The sequence below is a fragment of the Culex pipiens genome, chromosome 2 (assembly GCF_016801865.2).
Source record: "Culex pipiens pallens isolate TS chromosome 2, TS_CPP_V2, whole genome shotgun sequence".
NCBI classification, from domain to species: Eukaryota; Metazoa; Arthropoda; class Insecta; order Diptera; family Culicidae; genus Culex; species Culex pipiens.
This window is the reverse complement of record NC_068938.1, coordinates 127,632,012-127,648,707: the sequence shown is the minus strand read 5'-3', so window position 1 is coordinate 127,648,707 and position 16,696 is coordinate 127,632,012. Positions and strand designations below refer to the sequence as shown.

General features: G+C 39.5%; 1 protein-coding gene and 1 long non-coding RNA gene across 2 annotated transcripts in view; both read right to left on the bottom strand.

Moving 5' to 3' along the window:
* Nucleotides 1-16,696, bottom strand: part of LOC120412525 (uncharacterized) — a 788,684-nt gene that overhangs the window by 465,390 nt on the left and 306,598 nt on the right. The gene's annotated exons all lie outside the window — the stretch shown is intronic.
* Nucleotides 7,768-9,008, bottom strand: LOC120412533 (uncharacterized). The gene is made up of 3 exons (XR_005604823.2): nucleotides 8,887-9,008; nucleotides 8,110-8,427; nucleotides 7,768-7,974 (listed from the first exon to the last, which is right to left on the bottom strand). It is a non-coding gene; the product is annotated as an uncharacterized LOC120412533 (long non-coding RNA).

Sequence of the window (16,696 nt, the reverse complement as noted above, 5' to 3'; positions counted from 1 at the left end):
CGACTCAGTACTTGTACACAGCCAAATTAGAAGGTTAAAAGACCTGATCACACACGTACGCTTTCTCATATGGCCCTTTCGCTGACTTAGTTTCCGTCCTTTTCAATCTTCTTCTAAGACACTAGTCATCTATCCACCTATCAGTTTCATTTCTTTCTTCTAATTTGTGAGTTTAATTTCACCGAAAACTACCGATAAAGCCCGTAAATTGGAATCAAAGAGATTGAAGGTTGTTTAAGGATCTAATTTTTTCTAACAAATTACATAAATTAACGATTTTGTTGAACCAGTATCACACTGTTCACAACATTTAACAATTTTAAACCAGTTGACGATTTATTGCCAGATGCGTTCTGATTGTACCTCCATCCACGATGTAACTCCGACAACTGCGATAATAACAGTAAACCACAGCCCCCGAGCATGCAAATCGTAAAACCGACCTCAACAGCAGACCGAATGCGTTTGCTGTAATGCATCTAAATGACCACCACGTAACAAGCCGCAGGATTTATTGGGCACGACACCTATCTCTGCTACTTTTGGCACGAGACCCTTTACTCCGTGGTCAACTGAATTGAGTTTTAGATAATTCTTTCGAAAATAATTGAAATTTATTGTTTTCAAAGAGGGGAGCGTCAGTTTCGATTTGGCCCTTCCAGTCCTGTAATTAGAATTTATAGAGAGAGAGATTGAACATCGAATTCGAATGGACTGGTCAGCTTCTTTCGAGAGTTGAAAATCGCGACGTCAGCACATTGCACTCGTGTGAAACCAGCTGCAAATATTCCTTGTTATACACCAGAGCGTTTATCGAATCCCGTCGAAACTCCCCAAAGACTGTCTTTATGTCTCCGGTTTGCCAACATTCCCAGCTCCTCCGACTAAAGCGGTGAAGGTGAAAGAAAAGCAATAAATTTTCCACTCCTCGCCCATGTTTCAGCTCCAGGACTGCAGCTGAGTCAATCCCTGCCCAAACTCCTGGATCTGTGTACAATAACGACGGCAGCAGCAGCTTTCCCAAAACACAAAGCCCCACGGTCCCCGATCGACGGGGACCATATAATAACTATATCCTGGCTGTCTTTTGCTGTCCTTTAAAGTTTAAGCCTCTCTTTGCAAAATGTCTCCCAATTCAGCTCCAGCAGCTCCAAAGGGGGCATAAAACGATGAACTCGAGTTTCGGGATTGCTTTAGGATGGGTTTTCAATGTTGCCTGAGTATTTAACAAGAAGATTTTTTTTTCGAAACGCATTTAGATGAATTCTCTGGATTTTCCATTAGATTCCTTATGTCTAAATAGGTCATTTTGTATCATTAGGTACATACAAGTTTTCAAACAAATGTGGGGGCTTTCCATTGAAAATCTGTATCTCGAAAAGGGATTTTCTGATAAAGGATGGACACTTTTTTACATAATCAAAAATATACAATTTTGTTGAATAATTAACATATCTAGATTTTAATGAAACGGTAAAGTTTACCGAATTTTCAACAGCTTAACAGTTCAGTTAACTAAAAATTGCTGAATTAGGTAAACTTTTACTGAAATTCGGTAATGAAGCTCATTAATTATTGTTCATTGTACAACCGGTTTTCGGTAAAATTTTGTTCATTTTGACAGATGGTTTACCGATCAAAACTTTACCGATTATTTAACTACTGAATTCGGTAAAAAAAACTAGGTGCGTAAAATCGGCTATAAACTCAAAAAACGGTGAACTTTATCAAAATTTTACAAAAGTGTCATGTCGATTTAGAACTTCATTTTACATCTATTTTTTGCCTTTCTTGCTAGATTAAATATACTTTATTGAATCTTTCTTCTAATAAAAACATTTGGTTTACATAATAAGTGGTCAGCTGATGGTCTTCAGCTTTAGTTTTTTTTTCGTGATTCAAACACTGTTCATTTTTATAACTTTAAAAGTATATGATTTATCATTTTTGTAACACTAGGTACAATGAGGAAAAAAAAATGTTAAGAAAACATAACCTAACCTAAAACTAACTTAATCTTACCATAAACTAAACCAATCCTTGAATCAAGGGGTATTCAGATATAGCACATTTTTCCCTGAATTTCAAACATTTTTCTTGAATCTTCTGATCCAACATTTTAACTTTTGCTAATTCATGAACCTCACTTGATCTTGTCCAGCCAGGAACATTCAAAACCATTTTGAGTATACCTTGTTTTGGACACGCTGGAGCTTCAATTTATGAATTCTAGCGCACCACTCCCAAACAGGTACTGCATACTCAATAACGGGGTAAATTATTTGTTTGTATACTGCTAACTTATTTTTCAAAGAAAGCTTTGATTTTCTGTTGATTAAAGGGTACAAGCACCTGATATTTTCTCTACATGCTGCCAAAACAATAGTTTCGAGTCAAGTATGAGACCTAAATAGACAACTGCCTTTGATCAGGGTATCGAAACATCATTCATTTTAATCAAAACATCATCTTTTGGGACAAATCTGGCCGATTTGGAAAGTGGAAAAATTATGGTTTGAGTTTTTGCTGCATTTATGCGAATTTTTCAGTCGCCAAAGTATCATATTTGTAAATATGACAATTCAACAATCGTCAAAAAATCACATTTTTTAAGATTATTTTTTGTGCATTTTTGATCATTTCCAATTTTTTTTGAGAGTTCTTAACTTGACCAAAAACAATTGTCCGTCATAATCTCTAGCTAAAAAGTTGGTTTGTTTGTTTACTAAAACATATAAAAAAATCGAGATTTTGTGATAAAAAGTTTTTTGATTTTTTTTCCTAGATTGTTGTACAGTTGTATCACATATTTGGAACAGTTTACTAATCGGGCAATGTTTAAACAATCATGGAAAATCGATAATTGAACAAAATGATTTGCTTTTACCTTCATGTGATAGTTTTTCTTTTGATCTTTCGATTGATATTATTTTTTTGCGAAGTTCTAGAACACTGGTCATGAGTAGTATTTACTGTTTGTTTTCAAAGACGCATTGGTTATTTAATATGTTGGGTTTATAAATTTTCAAGCACTGAATTTTGTTTTATAATTTTCTAAATGTTTATGCATCAAAAATCTGCTGTATAAAATGGAAAAAAACAAGTTGCATTCACAACGAAAAAAAAAAGTTTAAATTGCAATGTTCCCAAGATCCTCTCCATGTTGAAAGCAAACAAAAACAAACTGCCACGCGTGAGCTTTAAATCCGTTTGGGTACAAAATTTCATCAAAAATTTCCGGAGCGAGCTTCAACCCAGCCTAGCAGATCAGATCAGGATCTCTCTAGCAAAGTAGAGTAACAGGATTTAGAAAACTCATCCCAGTCGTTCGTCGCCTCTTCGACCAGCAGGAGAGAAAATCTTGTTCTAACAAAGCACGCCATAAGCCGGAAGAGATGAAAGAAAAGATTCTTCCCACCGCCGCCTCTCGGCCAGTTTCTACCAAGGAGGGGCCCAGCAAAGTCATTGTTCGTTCGGGAAAATTTCGGGATTGCCTCATGAAAGTTGTATTTTCAGCAGATTTTATTGCATAGAAACTTGCTGCGAGTCTATTCTTAGCACACTTTCTTGGCATTCCAGGTCTATTCGCCGCTCTATCTCTTGAGTTGACTCGGCGAGTTCGAGATTGGGAGTTGGGTGGGGAAGATCCTTTATCTACCAGTCCACGACCAGAGACAGAGTGTTGTCGTTACAATTTTCTGCTAGTGGAGAAACTAACCTGAATCTCGTCAGATTGTGCAAGAGCGGGAGTTGCTTGAAAAGATGAGACTTATTTTTAATTTTCTTCAGCTTTTGCTGCTTGAATGTCTATGAATGAATTTCTTGGGGACTCGCCTGAAGATGGTCTGCCAACGTTGAAAGGACCTCTGCTACCTTTTGCGGTGAAGTAAATTTTGTGTTACGTGGTGCGGTGGTGGGCTTTATGTAAGATTTTGGCTTGATTTGAATTCTAAAGATCTGCTCTTATTCTTGTCAGGGTGGCTGCAGCTCAATGGGAAATGACAATAATTTACACAGTCTCTTTCGTTCTTTTGGGGGACAGATTGGTGCTGGCTGTGGCTTGTTGTGCAACCGCGAACTGGAATAAAATGAGTGTTACGTTAATTTGGGCGCGTAATCAGCGTTACAAGATGTCTGAAAGAAGTTCGTCTTGAAATTTTGAGGTTTCCATTCAATTGTGCTAACATTTTTTTTTTTCAAATTGTGATAACAAACTAACCATTTTCGGGTACAGTTTCCCCCACCAACGATCACAACCGGTTACATAATTTACGCGAATTTAACTTTTCGCGTTTCACGGTTCCATAAAACATCACCATAAATTCTCCAACAGGCTATTCGTTTCCAGTTCACGCTGGTTTGGCTGGTGTAATGTTGTGTTGAAAATACCCACTTTATTATCAACTAATAAACTCGTTCCATTAAGCTTCACATCGTTGCGGTGATAGCTTTTTTACGACAACTTGAGGAAGCACATATTTGCCCTCCACCCTTAAGTCGCGCTGTTTGGTCCTACAAAGTAATCCATCACATTTAGTACCAACAACGGGGCGTAATATTTAGGTGAGTTCCGCGAGTCAGTTTGTTTTCGGAAATATTTTGACACTTTTCCCCTTCCTGCCAAGGTTTTGCACGCTCCAAGTGCAATAAATTTTATTATTATTACTTAATAACTTAAGCGTCAGCCCCGGTATCAAAATAACCGTTCATGCAAATAGCTCACGGAACATAACCTGCCTGCCAACCTGCCACGTGTTGACATGGTGATTGTTGGGTTTGAGTGCCAATCGTGACATCCGGTGAGGTGGGGACAAGAGATACACAGCTCATATTCGCATAAATGTCCCATTTGAAATGTGTAGAGAAAAATGCAACGCAGATTTGTCCCTAACCAAATGTTTAAAAATGTCATAGAGCAATTCTCCACCAAAACTGAAATTTAAAAAAAAATATAGTTTTGGTTCAAAATTTGTTTCAAACCAAAGGGAGCGTTCTGTTATTACGTAACGCAAAAATGTGGATTTTTGACCCCCTCCCCTCTCGTAACAAGATTTTCATACAATTTTTGTATGGAACGTAACATAGCCTTCGAACCACCCTCCCCCCTCCCCAACTGCGTTACGTAATAAAATAACGCTTCCAAAGAAGCCATCTTGTGTCATTGGTTAACCCATAGAAGACTCTATACAGTTTAAGCAGCTGTCCATAAAGAAATGGTACGTGAATACTCATAAATCTGTAACTTTTGAAAGAAGTACGACGATCATTCAGAAAAAATAGATGTAATTGATTTGTGTTGGAAAAACAACATTAAAATATCGTCCGTGCATCTATTTTTATTCGAATAGTCCTCATCAATACCTATAGCTTTGCCGAAGACACCAAATCAATCAGAAATTCCCCAACAAAGTTTGAGCCAATTCAAAAAATTACAGTAAATAAAAAAGGGTCAAAATCAAAATGGCCGATTTCGTAGATGTGATGGAAATGTGTATAAGACATTTATGCAAACAAGGTACATAAGTACCAGGGACAATAATAGCAGAATTGACTAATGTTTAAGGCAGCAAAAATGTATAAATTTTGAGGAAAATTTGAGCTGTTTAAGATAACAAATGTCAGGATTCGCTAACTACAAAAAAAAATGTGACAAACATCTTACATCTACGACAGTTAAAAAGGGTTATGATTAAAAAAAATATCAAAACTTGTGGAGACTCGTTGTATCCGAGAGGGTTATGATGAGTGTTAGTGAACTTTCACGATTTCGCGGACAGCGAGAAATTCGTGAAATACCTCATTTTCCAAGAAATTCCATGAAATTCAAAGATTTTCTAAAATCAATGCCAAAAAATAACAATAAAAAGAATATCCACAAAGTTTAAAATGCAAATATGATTAGTTTTCAATTGAAAAATTTACATTAACTTTTTGAACACTGTGATTTTAAAGGAACACATTTAAATAGATTTTTACCAATAGAGCAATTCTCTAAGATTTCGGTCATTTTTTTTTGTATTTTTTTATACAGCTGAAACTTTTTGGTGTCTTCGGTATACCCAAAGAAGCCATTTGCATCATTAGTTTGTCCATATTTTCATACTAATATGGCAGCTGTCCATAGAAAAATGGTACATAAAAATGCAAAAATCTGTATCTTTTGAAGGAATTTTTTGATCGATTTGGTGCTTTGGCAAAGTTGTAGGTGTGGATAAGGACTGCACTGAAAAAAAATGATACACCCAAAATAGCTCGGCATCCAATTGAGGGAATAACGATCACGGATTGAGAGGAAAAGGTTACTGCGGACGGACTGAGAGAAAAACGCCCGAGACTGCCGAGAGCGTTATTCTCAACAAACATTTCAAACGCAGAAGCCTGCCAACACGCACACATTCAAGCCTATTTTTATGTATTGGTTTCAAAGTGTTTTCCTGTTTTTGTGCATGTATTTGTGTGGACGTCAACAGATGCTCATGTGTTGGTGAGAAACGATAGTTTTTCTTCTTATTTTTCTTATTCTTTTGCAAGGAAATAAAACGATTTCTAAATAATAATCAAATCAAAGGAATTTTATTGCAATAACCCGTAATAGACAAAGCTCGTGATGGACCAGTTCCTGCACCCGATCCGAAGGAACAATGTTGATTAAAGGCGATTCCTCTTTCTTCTCCATAACGATGCAGTGCTCAGGACGGTTCCCTCTCCGTTCCGTTCCGGCCACCGTTTCTTCTAAACTAATCGTTTTGAGTTCGTACGTTTATTCCTCGTCTCCAGACCGAACCGATGGCACGATGATGGCCAGCTTCATGCCGGTTGATTCCTTCCTCCTCGCCCGACCAGTCCGGGGAAGATCGGCCACCGGCGACATCCTCGGCTCGTTCGAGATCCCCAACGCATTGATGGCCACGGATGATAAAATCTGGGAGAAAGGAGAACAAAAAGTCACATAAGTCAAGCGTTCAGTAAATTGCAAGCGTAGTATTACGCCAGCACATTTTTTCCGAAGAAAGCGATCGAAACTTACCGCAGAAAACTCCTTCCGGCGTCGAGCCGGGTCTCCTTGCCGACGCAGGTCCGCACGCCCCGTAAGCAAATCCGCCCGGACCAGCAGCCGGATGTTGGGTTTGGGCCCCGTGAGCAAGACCGCCCGGATGAGCAGCCGGATCTTGTTGACGAGCAGCCGGATCTTGGGCCGAGCGAGTTGGTCGTCGGATGACCTTACAGGTCCACACGCCCCGTGAGCAAGACCGCCCGGATGAGCAGCCAGATCTTGTTGACGAGCAGCCGGATCTTGTTGACGAGCAGGTCGCCGGATGATCTTTGTTGTTCACGCAGGTCCGCACGTAGCGGTTGGTCGTGACGAGCCTCACAAAATCTGAAAAGAGTACAAAACAAACAAATTACAGTCAATTTCAGTCAGAATCAATTTGTAAACAAACAATGCATCCTGCAGACATTGCAATTGAGCAAAATGCACTGCTTGTTTACAAATTGCTTCTCAGAACATACCGTGTCTCCTTGTCGACGCAGGTCCGCACGCCCCGTAAGCAAATCCGCCCGGACCAGCAGCCGCATGTTGGGTTTGAGCCCCGTGAGCAAGACCGCCCGGATGAGCAGCCGGATCTTGTTGACGAGCAGCCGGATCTTGGGCCGAGCGAGTTGGTCGTCGGATGACCTTACAGGTCCACACGCCCCGTGAGCAAGACCGCCCGGATGAGCAGCCAGATCTTGTTGACGAGCAGCCGGATCTTGTTGACGAGCAGCCGGATCTTGTTGACGAGCAGCCGAATCTTGGGCCGAGCGAGTTGGTCGTCGGATGACCTTACAGGTCCACACGCCCCGTGAGCAAGACCACCCGGATGAGCAGCCAGATCTTGTTGATGAGCAGCCGGATTTTGTTGACGAGCAGCCGGATCTTGTTGTTCACGCAGGTCCGCACGTAGCGGTTGGTCGTGACGAGCCTCACGAAATCTAAAAAAGAGTACAACACAAACAAATTACTGTTAATTTCAATCAGAATCAATTTGTAAACAAACAATGCATCCTGCAGACATTGCAATTGAGCAAAATGCACTGCTTGTTTACAAATTGCTTCTCAGAACATACCGTGTCTCCTTGCCGACGCAGGTCCACACGCCCCGTAAGCAAATCCACCCGGATGAGCAGCCGGATGTTGGTTTTGGGGCCGAGCGAGTGGGTTGTCGGATGGCCTTACTTGTCGACGCAGATCCGCACGCCCCGGTAAAAAATCACAAGGTTATCCGCCCAGTTTGGGGCCAAGAAAGTTGATCGTCAGATGTCGAAGCAAATGGGCAGCTGGATGACGGGTTTTGGGCGATTATCGTATGGCGGAGGATTGGCGGATCGTATGGCAACTCGGATCAGCGGAAAGCACACTTGGATTGTTGCCTCGGGTGTGCAAATCTGAAATAGATAAAAAAATAAAATGTTTTTTTCTTTCTCACTCTGTTTCACGGAGGAGAAAGACGGCCAAGATGGCGCCAACTTTGCTGTCATTCCCGGTGGTGATCAAATCCAAAGCGTGTCGCAGAAGGTTTGTAAATCATTTGCTGGAGGTTTTCAATTGGAATGTTTGAAGCGAGCCGGCACCGCAGACAAAATCTTTGATACCGATTCGCTCAAACCCAAATCTAACGAACAAAGCAGCCGCCGCCAGGGAAGTGAAAAGATAGTTTTAACTTCCCTGGCGGCGGCTGCCTTGACGGTCTCGCAAAATATCTCAACACTATACCCAACAACGAAAACCTCCGGCAAACGACGAAAAAACTTCCGGCGAGGCAGTGCCATGCCCAGGGTTCGCTTGCCACCGAAAAAAACAGCCAGGATGGCGAAAATTTGCCAAAAATTGCAGCGAAAACTTACCTCTAACCTCGTTGTTGTACTGCAGCAGACTGAATCATGAGTGGCACGAGTAAAAAAAATGGCGATTTTCGGGTAGATTGAAAATCACACTCACACATACAAAATACAGAGTTACGTTTATAGCGTGTTACGAAAGTGCACTCTTGTGTATTGGTAAACAACTTTTGGGTAACGGAAAAAAATAAATGTTTCAAATCATCGTGATCGTTTTCCTCTCGAAAAATCGAAAAGTCCCTCAAAAATAAATGGTAGAGATATTCTCTCGGCACCGGATTTTGGGTGTAAAAATGACTATAGCTTGAAAACGGTGCACTTTATCAAATTTCACTAAAATACTTTTTGATTGCAAATTGGATTTCACATCGAAAAAATGATGTTGAAAAATTGTTGCGACCAATATTTCGATTTTTTGAAAAATTCTGTATTGATTAAAAAATTCATAACTCGGTCAAAGAACTTTTGTACAACCTGGAAATTTCTAAGAAGTTGGCATTTATGCCCCTGAAAAAACATATAAAAAATAAAAAAATAAAATTAGTGTTTTTTGCAAATCAAGTTTTTGTGACAAAAAGTGAAATTAAAAATTACCCATTTTTTACCGTGTATCATTTTTTATCAGTGTAGTCCATATCCATACCTACAACTTTGAAGAAGACACCAAATCGATCAAAAAAATCCTTCAAAAGAATTTTCATAAACCATTTTTGTTTGGGCAGCTGCCAAATTTGTATGGAAGTTTATATGGACAAACTCATGATGCAAAATGGCTTCTTTGGAAATACCGAAGGCACCAAAAAAGTTTCAGCTGGATTAAAAAAAATACTAAAATTAAAATTGAAAAAAGAAAGATCGATTTCGTAGAGAACTGCTTAATAAAACAAAATAATTAACAATAGAATTGCTATGAATAAATAATTGCAGGGATTTTGGCGTATGAAAATTTTATTTTATGTTTTTTCTTCTTTAAAATTGTCCATAACACAGTACTCAAATGTTTATTAAAAATAAAAAGTGCATTTAAATGAAAACAAATGCATTTTCCTGTATTTATTATTACTTTTTGCACTTTTTTGCTTATTTAAAATTATTTTAAATCAAAGTAAAATTATCATGTACAATTGAAAAATCATAGTTTTGAAAATTAATGATACCGTCATCAGGGGTCACGTTGGGTCGGGGGTGAAATTGGGTCATACAAATTTCGGCATTTTTGTATGACCTAATCCTACCCCCAGACCCAATTTCACCCCTGATGGTGATAAATTCCGTGAAATAACAAAATTAAATTGAGGAATTTAACTCGGTTTATTCAAGATTTAATGATTTGGGCTTTATAAAAATTTTTAGTCTTTGAAAACTGCCGTTTGCTAGAATATTCCAACAATATCTGATAATTTGGTTAGATGATCCTCGTGAAAATTTTCAGCTTGAAAATTTTTGAATAGGGATCCCCGCGAAAATTGATTTATTTAGCGTGAAAAACCACTAAGTTTAGTTATGATACGCTGAACACGATAAACAACAACCAAGTTACAAACTGTTGTCCGTAATAGGACAACTTTGCCTCCAAGAAAACACCGGTGCCGAAGACGATAATCGAAACGATAAAACGAGGTATTAAAACAGTCTTAGTACTTACTGCTGCCGCTTCTCAGTGAGCTGGATGTCGTCGTTTACCTTACAGTCAAGCCAAGTCCCGTTGCAAGGTAGCAGGAAGACATAAATATCCTCTTTTGCTAAGCAGACTTCCCTCATTGAGCTTCGTAACGAGTGACATCGACGGGTGGTGGTACATTCGACAGCAAATGGCACATAAAAAGCATAAATTTTACACGAAACATCAACCTAATGAAAAGTTATTCTTGTTTAGCGATGATGAGGAAACTTGTGCTTTTAGGAAGGAATTTGGCAACTTGATTAAAATTTTGATCGATTTTGATCAAATATTCTACTAGAAATTTCAATTATATTCAATACAACCAGTCTCTCTAGAGTCCTTAAATTTCACTTTCCAAAGCAAAGGACACCGATTCTAATTGTTATTGTTTCCGATCAAACTTTCTTCCTCATCTTCTGGGCAAACAGAGCTCCCAGCCGAGGTTGACCCCCAAATAGGATTATGGTATTAGCAGAGACGTTTTACAACTATCTGCAATCTAGATGATAGCTCGGAAACTGGTCCCCTGGGCCAAATGCATCCCCCCTCCCCTCTAAAAAGCCCCAAAGATTCAGCAAGAATTTCTTCGTTGTTGGTTCTGGGCCACAGCAGCAGAGATGAAGATGTCGAGTTGGTGATTATATGGCGATGACTCCGAAAGAGGCGACCTCTTCTGCCGACTCCATTGTGGGCGATGATTCAGATTTGGCAGGGCACATCTGGTTTTCTCTGGCCCGGAAGTCGAAGAAACATCAAAAAGCACTTGCGCTGCAGCACGGCAAACTGTCTTGTTGGGGATTTTGTGCCAAACTAGCACCAGCTCAAAAGTGGGCGAGGAAATTTTCATTTTCCTGAAAGGTATTTATCCAAACTGTTTGCTGAGGTTAATTTTATTAGCCAGATTAAGTTATGATCTTCCGTTTTCGGGGAGCAGCAGCAGGTTCTTTCTTTGCGGACTTGGAGCGGTAGATCCCCTTCGGCTTATGTTGTCAGTCATACTGGCAGCCGGTGCGATTGTTAATTCATTTCGTTTGAGCTGGAATTGAATTTAAAATGCCACCCGGGGATCAAAATTAGTGTCACCTGAGCTTGGATTGTGGGCTTGATTCAATTTGGGAAAATGATATCTTTGGCCGCACCTTGAATTTAATTTTTAATTCTTTTTTCTCGTTTGGGTGCAGCTCGACTGAATACTCTAACTCCACAACGAGAGTACAGCAAAAGCAAATAAATCCCTTGACCGCAAAAATCACTTTTCCACTTCCCATTTTGGTGATGGTTTATGAATCATAACAAATCATAATTTCATAGTGGCTCCGTTTCCACTACCCTCGCTAAGATTTTTATTCACCTCCCAAATCAAAATTGGCCCATGAAAAGATGCTCGTAAACTAGCGACATTTCTCATCCATCCTTGCCGAGGCCAATAAATTCGGATTACGGCAAAAGGGCCAAGCCATGATCAACAGTGCACTTTGTCATAAAATAAGCAAGCGCACACAAGCTACTTCCCCGCGTGGCCAAAAACCATATTTTATTTCGATTTCACCGGAAAAGCATAAACATATGGCATCGAAGAGGAACTTTGCTGCTGTGGAAAAGGTCTCCAAAAGCTTTGACCCCCCCCTTAAAGAGCTGTTGCTTGACGTCGTCGTCGGAAAACTTGTCGTTATTTTGCTTCGAATATGATGATGGATCAAGAAGCATCATCGACTCCCGGCGGCGGAAAGTGTGGAAAAAATGTGTTTTCCCATGATGGATATACCCCTCCCCACTACGGGGCAACATGGTAAGGACGAGGACGCAAGTTGGCTTCGTTCCGTTCGTTTCGTGCCAAAGAACTATAAACTGCGAAGAAATTGAAAATCATTGAACCTTTATTGAATCATTTTGCCAAGGGTTTTTTTTTGCCTGCTGCTGCTTCCTGGCTTTTCTTTTCTTTTCGTCTTGGAAAAGCGCGCACAGTTTTCCCCTTCGAACTTGTCGGGATGGATTGTCCTTTTCTTTTGCGGAGCTTTAATCCTTCTGACGAGGACGAAATCGGTCGATGGTTGAGTGAGTGGGCCGACCAGACTCAGCATGGGGAGTAGGGGAGAGGAAAAAAGTTTAATATTTCTCCCGCAGACCGGAATATTGATATTCGATGGAAAGTTTTTCTTTCAAGCATAAACATTTTGTTCCGGCAGACAGGACAGAAGGATGAAAGTTCAACGATATCCGTTATTGTGTGGGAGAGCAATTTTTGGACTCGAGTGGACTCGATGACCTGGAAAAAGTTGGGAAGGATTACGTTATTGGTGGATGGATGAATGACAAAGTTGATGGGAAATCATCATATTACAAGGTGCTTCATGACGATAACTTCATGTTGATATTGACAAACACATTTTCTGAATATTTCTTATGATCCGTTGAATGTATGCTCTTAAGGTTGGATTACGCTCCAAATTGTAAAACATCCGAGCACACCCGAAAATTTATAGCAATAATTGAAGTGGCCAGCCCTACTGCGTGATGTTTACCACAGAGAAGATCACATTTCACAGAATCAACAGGGGTAGAAGGATGCGTGGACATGCCGTATCAAATGCTCCGGTTTAGTAAGTTCATGAGTTATGTATTTTGTTTTAATATAATCAAAATTACATTTACTGAAACACTCAGAATACACAATTATCAAAAATTATCGGAAAATTTCCTTATTAGGTTCCGTAAAAAATAACAACATTTCATTTAACTTTACTACAATTGGAAAATTATTCTTTTTCACAGCTGCAAAAAAGTAATTGCGAACTCATAATAGAATTTTGAGAAAATCGACTTTTGGAGCCCCTTTTTGTCCTTCCTCACCTTACAATATGTATGTATGTATGTATGTATGATCCCCATACCCGCAGGCAACTTGGTCCTGGAACACATGTGAGCGCTAGGTGAACAATTCGATCATCTTTTACTCCATAATCTGTACACCCACGTGCATAAGTTTTTTTGCACGAATTTTAATGCTACAAATACCGGCGCATAAAATAAAATGGTTTCCCTCTTCCCTCCCCAAGCGCCGGAAATTTGTAGCGGGTGTAGGGACACTTTGCATAGACGCCCTTGCTCCCATCACGTCACTGAGGGTATGGAGCGACGAGAAATTAATAAGCATGCCCCCTCTGTCGAACCTTCATTAGAGAAGCAGGCAATCCACAACTCACAGCGAACGACCAAGGGAACACCCTACCGCGTATATAATAAGGTTGGCGTGGTTGTCTTCAATGAATTGTCTATATGTGTGTGTAAATGAACGTGTTTTTGTATTAAAATGAAAAGGTCTCACCAAAAAACAGTGTCTTCACATAGATTTCAGATCTGAGACGGGCTTCAAAATGTTCAACTTGAAGTCATGGTAAATTCAAATCTTCATTCTTGAGTTGCTTAACTTCTCCGTCCGTGATTCCTGATACTTTTTCGCGATCCATCCGAGATATTTCGCTGGGCCTTCACAGATGATTTAGATTTGATAGCTATCGGCACCCGGTACACATCCGGCGTAAAACTGCCCGTAACGTGAATGAAGGCATTCACGCAGTTGATGGTCTTCTTCTTGAACCCACGCGACACAATGACCGGAGGTCTGAACACTTCCCTTTCCAGCACAGATAAACCATTTTCCTTCATTGTCACCTGACGCGCAGCGAGATTATGACCAAACACAAACCGTACGAACTAATTCGTCAGAAATTAATTTTAATTTTCACTCAAACATACAAAAAACGGAAAACTCCATGAAAATGACAGGAGCAGAAAAAATTGCGTCCGACATGCCGCGCGCTTACTTCGATCTTGTCCTTCCTCACCTTACAATAGGCAATAAAATCACTCAAAAAATTAACTTCTTAATTCGACCTCCTAGACCCACTTTCACGTATACATATCGACACAGAATCAAAATCTGAGCAAATGTCTGTACGTGTGTATGTCTGTAAGTCCGTGCACCGAAAAAAATGCACTTGACTATCACAGAAAAAAAAATGTAAATTTACCGGACACTGAAATCTTGTTTTTAACGTAAACGTGCTCAATGTAAAGTTGAGATGCAATGTAAAAAGTTAAATTGCATTTAAAGAGCCATCATGTAAAATGAGATCCGATGTTATCGTTGCTTCTCATGTAAATGTTGTGTTTGCTTCTGACAAACGATAAATTTTGAAACTTGAAAAGCATGTAAATTAACATTTAATGTAAAATATGCTGAACGTAAATATCAATTACACTTAAATTTAATTTGAACTGTTGTTTGTTCTCGACAATGACAGCTCTTTATTGTTGACGATTGCGGGTGATCGTTCGGGAGTGTTTTGTAGACGAATGTTAACTTTTACTGTAATTGCAAGTAATTTGTGATCAATTATGATACTAGTAAACATTTTAACATGATTTTCTCAAGTTAAATGTATAGAGAAAAAAAAATCAACACATATGAAAGCAAAACAAAGTTCCGCTGTAGTGTTGGAGAAAATGTTAGATATCCAATCATAAACAAAACATTTCTGGCTTACTGAAGGCCATCTTTAGCAGCACTAGTGGGTCATCCCTCCCGGTGTCGTTCACTAGCACAATTCTGGCAGGAAAAGGATCTTTCTGGATCAAATAGGAACCAAGATTAACTTTTACGGTATTAAATCGGGTTGAGAGAAAAGTTTTACCAGCTCCCAGCTAAAGTTCAGCAATTGTCTCTTCGCAAACAATGTAAACAATCTGGACCAAAGCCGTCTCTAGAATCTGATCAGCAACGATTCATAGAACAAAACTCCTTCAGGAAGCTCTGGAGGAATGTAAGCTTCTGGACGAAACAGCGGTCTCGAAGAGTGCCATTTGGAAGATGTGGTAATAGCACTCACGAAATAATAATTTTTCACTTTTTAGGTAACAAAATCCATCACCAATCCATCGTTCGTTCTACCGGGCCGTATCGCCCCAGCGGATATGTGTCCACAGCGTCAGGGGAAATACCAGAATATGTTGCTGTTGACCGCAATTCAGATCATGAACGTTCCATTCCACATCTCCACCCCGACGGTTTGCACAAATTGACCACGGAGAATTCTTACAGGTGCATTCCGTGCCGTGTCGTGATCCAGCTGAAGTGTGTGTATCCTTCGTCTAATTTTTAATCAGGGTGCAAACAGATTTGGTTTGCCGTCTGGCAGGGAACTGAAACATTACCAGTTAGTCGTCCGATTGCGTTTCCACCGTGTTGTTCCGCATCTGCTCGATGCCGTAACCGGGTTTGGCAGAACGCCCGAGAACCTGCTTCGCAATCATTTTCCAAACTTTTCTCACCGGCTGGAACTTTTCCCACTTTATTTTAGGTGACATTTGTTACAAACTAAAACCTTTCGCAACAAACACTTCAAAAGGGCGTTTCATGATGAAAGAAAAATGTTTATCTCACTCATTCAAATGGTTGTTGCCATGAGTGTGAGCAAGATGCACGATTCTTTCGCAAGAAGCAGTGTCCTTTTGAAATGCTCGTCGCGCTTTCGGGTGGGCAAGTTGACAACTGGCCAAGGATGTAGACCTAGCAAGGTGCATGCATCAGAATGTCGGAGTTGCAAATGCTTTTGGATTAGGGTGATCGTTCTAATTAAAATTAAAAGAATAAATCTGGAGTTTTTTTTGAAAAGGTCCAATAAACCAAATTTCCAGTTTTTGCTTTTTGGGTGTTTTTGAAACCGCCTTGAGTCAGGGGTATCAAAAAACACCCAAAAAGCAAAAACTGAAAAATTGGTTTATTGGACCTTTTCAAAAAAAAAAACTCCAGAAATAGATGATATTAAAGAGTGAGTTGAAGTCTCGGTTGAAGTGTACTTGATCGTGTTTCAACATCATTTCTCTTTTTCATTTTAATATTGGATAATACAAAAAAAAAATGTTTTTTTGCAAATTATAATTTCAAAGAGGTTCTTATTAAATTATTTTCTATTAAATACAATTATATTCCATTGCTTGTAGAACAAAAATGAAACAAACAATCATCAGATTTTTATTTGAACAATTAAAAACTTGCTCCAATTGAATGAATTAATTCAAGCAAAACATTGTAATAGGGCCGAAGCCGAAGTGTAAACAAATAGTCTATCCTGCTCGTTCCTAATGTAAACA